General features: G+C 37.9%; 1 long non-coding RNA gene across 1 annotated transcript; it reads right to left on the bottom strand.

Moving 5' to 3' along the window:
• Window positions 1–320: 320 nt before the first annotated feature.
• Window positions 321–3000, bottom strand: LOC142844965 (uncharacterized). Its single transcript, XR_012909787.1, has 3 exons — window positions 2981–3000; window positions 1194–1256; window positions 321–388 (listed from the first exon to the last, which is right to left on the bottom strand). It is a non-coding gene; the product is annotated as an uncharacterized LOC142844965 (long non-coding RNA).
• Window positions 3001–3697: the final 697 nt, after the last annotated feature.

Genomic DNA, 3697 nt, shown 5'->3' with positions numbered 1-3697 from the left:
AACAAAAGCATGGTTAGGAGATTGTTATAAATGGCTTTTTGAAACACAGACAGGTTTGTCATTCCTGGAACAGGCAGTACAGACCCATTCGTAATTAATGTTACAGGTGGGCCATAGACCAATCCTGAAAGAGCAGAATTATTGTTGAGAATAATTGAAAAAGGCTAAAGGAAATGAACTTTTTAAGAAATGAAATGGAAGCTGGTGTGGTAGCTCAGTTGGTAGAGTTCTTGCTGACCATGCATGTACTTTCACTTCGCAGAACCCTAAAATCCATACATGGTGGTGTAAACCTTTAATTCCAGCACTACAGGAGTGGAGGCAGGAGGATTAGGTTACCAAGTCATCCTTGGTCACATAGTGAGGAGAGACTGGGATTCATAAGCCCCTGTCAAAAGAAAGAAAGAAAGAATGAGAGAGAGAGAGAGAGAGAGAGAGAGAGAGAGAGAGAGAGAGAGAGAGAAACAGAGTTAAGAGTTAAAATGGTAGAAAATGAAATGTCATTCAATGTGTTGAGAGTAGGTTTTAGCAAACATTCTTGTTGCTATTTGTTTGGGTTTTATTTGAGACAGGTTTTCTCTTCAGGCTTGGGATCTTGGCTCTCAAGAGTAACCACTGTTTTAAAGGCCAACCCCCTATTTTAACAGGTAAATGAAAACTTTTGTGTATATTGACAAGTCTAAAATAGGCATTGTGCTTAATACTGCCAATCCGCTTTGCATGGCCGAATCCTCAGCAGCAAAGCTGTTTCCACCTTAAAAGTTCCTGCCATCAATAACAAATCTAGAGGAATACTAGGACTTAATAAATATTTTTTGGCAGGAGTTTTGTTTGTTTGGGAAGAAACAGCAATTTAAAAAAAAATTCTGCGTCAACTGGGTGGCTGTGAGTCTATCGTGAGATTTCACTTCACAGCCCCAGAGTTCCAACAGCAGGGGACTAATTCTGCAATCACAATTTAGACAGAGCTCTCACAATGCAAGCTGCTCAATTTCATGAAAACTGCACTGGGAAGGTCTGGGAAGGAAGTGTAGAGAGGAAAGGGAGGGCAGACTGGTAATTCCAATTTATTGTAGCACACAAAGCACTGTTTCCTAGAAATCAGAGGCAGCCATTGGACTTTTAATTACAGTTTAAAAGAATGATTTCCCCTAAGAACTAGCTCCTCTAGATGGTCATTACCAACAGCTTACCGCTCTTCTCTTTCTCTTTCTTTGCTATTACTTTCCACATTAATTCAATGAAGGGACCGAACACTGAAATTTGAAGCAAACAGAAAGCCCAGGTCACTTAGCTGTATGACATCAGGCAACTTACTTAACCTTTCTAATCCTGTTTTTTTTCTTTAGTTTTTAAATTAGAAACATATTTTATGCTCCCCCTCCCAAATTGTGTAACGGACTACATGAGAAAATGTCAGTGTCATATGTTGTAGAGTTCATGGCACATAGAACGTTCTACATAACACAAATAACATGACATCTTTGGGAATCCCCAAGTCCTATCAAATCCATTACTTAAAATCAACTTCTTTTTTTCCCCAGTATTTCTTAGTGAATGAAAAACAAAAATAAAAAAGAAAGGAAAGGACTTGACTTCCGGGTATGATGGAGCAGAAGGTGTATTGTAGCTAATTGGGAGAGCATAGTCAGAAGCAGAGACATCTGGGAGAATGCAGAGAGGACGTGACCATGAGCGAGAGGAAGGGAAAAAGGAAGAAGGATGAGACAAGAACCAGGTGTCTTGGCCAGGAGTTCAAAGATACCAGAGGGGAAGAGTAATCAAAATGTCTGGATTATATAGGGAAGGGTCTTCCCGGGAAGGGCAGCCCAGTCCCTGGGTTGGAGAGTTCAGCACAGAGGGCAAGGTATGTTCTGATCCATACTCTGCAACAGGTAGGAACTGAGGGATGCTGGGAGAACCTGGCAGCCAGGTCTGCTTTGATATGTTAAATAGACACCACAACATTTTGTTCTGGGTTTGAAACTTAACACTCACTATTTTCATTTTACAACACACCCTGGCTGTACACAACTTTGTCAATCTCTATTCTTTAGGCTTTTCCTTCCTCTGTTTTATTTTATACACAAAAGCCAAGTTAATCTACCCAAAGTAAATCCTGTTTTAAAGAACTTAACTTGGGTCATAGTGTCTATAATAAGGGGCCCTGGCTCTTTATTTTGGCCCCAGAGGCTTCAGTAATCTGAACATGACCTTCTGGATAATTGCTTCATTCCTGCCATGTATTTAAATTCAAGCAAGACTGAACAACCCAGCCAAGCCTAGGCTACACTGAGTTTCAGCTATTTCACAAAATGGTCAGGAGGGAATGAAGCCAGATGTCAGTGGAAGCTGTGTCCGGGGTGCATGCCAAAGCTTAAAACTAATGGGAAGAAACCAGCTCTGCTGTCAGAATCAAGGACTGATTTGGGGATCGGGAATGGCTGATAAAGCCAAGGTCTTCAGACACTAAAAGCAGACTTCATGAAATAGAGCAACACAGGAGGAAAGCCATAGGGGTTGTGAATTAAACCATACTAGGAAAAAGAAAGCACATTCCATAAGAAAATGATACAGTTCAACTTTTATAAAATAATCTGTGAAAAATCTATGAATAAAGTTACCAATAGAATATTAAGGAAATGGTCAATATTACTGAATTCCATGTTGATATATATGCTAACCAGTAATATAATTTTACAAGAATATATTTGTTTTATATATGCTGTATGCTTAATAATTTAATATGTAACATGTATTTATATACTACATATATTCAGATATGTATATGTCATTTATGTATGGCATATAGACACATAAAATTATCAGAAGGCAATATCTTTATAGGTCATAGATAAACATATATGTGACTGCTAACAGTAGCTTCTTAAGAAATTTATTTTTCTTTGTTATAATATTATATATTAAATTATATATATCATATATTAAAACAATAACTGAGATAAACCAACTGCCTTACCTCTTTCCACTAGTAACTTCTTTGTAAATTTTCTATTGCTGTGACAAAACACCATGATCGAGATAATTTACAAAAAAAACCATTCAGTTGAGCTTCTGGTTTCACAGGGTTAAAGTCCATGATGGTGGATCAAAGGCATCGTGGCAGAAACAGCTGAGAACTCACATCTGGATCCACAAATGGGAAGTAGAAGGTAAACTGGTAATGATGGAAGTCCTTTGAAACCTTAGTATTTAACCCCTGTGAAACACCTCCTTCAATAAGGCTATACTTCCTAGTCCTTCCCAAATAGTTCCCCTAACTGGGAACTAAGTATTCAAACATATGCACCTATGGAGATCATTTTCATTCAAACCAGCAGATTCCCTAACCAAGCACCAAATAATTTGTGATTTTTTTTTCTCCAAAAAATTTACAGATTGACAAAATGGTAATCTAAGAGAAGATTCTAGGCCTTCACTCTTACTCCAGTCATGAGTGCATTTCTCTGACAAAAGTTCTTCGTCACAGAAGAATTCAACTCTTTAATGTTATTATCCACCTCAATTTGTCTGTGCAAAGGCAAGGTGGGGTAGTTCCTGGGACCTTCATCACAGACAAACCAGGGGCTCCATTTTCCCTCTTAAAATATGATACAGATTGTTACCTCAAAAAATCTTTGGAGAATAAATTTAAAAACCATGATAAAATAAAATAATGTGTTGTGGAATATTACTT

The sequence above is a fragment of the Microtus pennsylvanicus genome, chromosome 2, assembly GCF_037038515.1.
Source record: "Microtus pennsylvanicus isolate mMicPen1 chromosome 2, mMicPen1.hap1, whole genome shotgun sequence".
Classification (NCBI taxonomy): Eukaryota; Metazoa; Chordata; class Mammalia; order Rodentia; family Cricetidae; genus Microtus; species Microtus pennsylvanicus.
The sequence above is the reverse complement of the archived record's forward strand: the minus strand, read 5'-3'. Positions and strand labels throughout refer to the sequence as shown.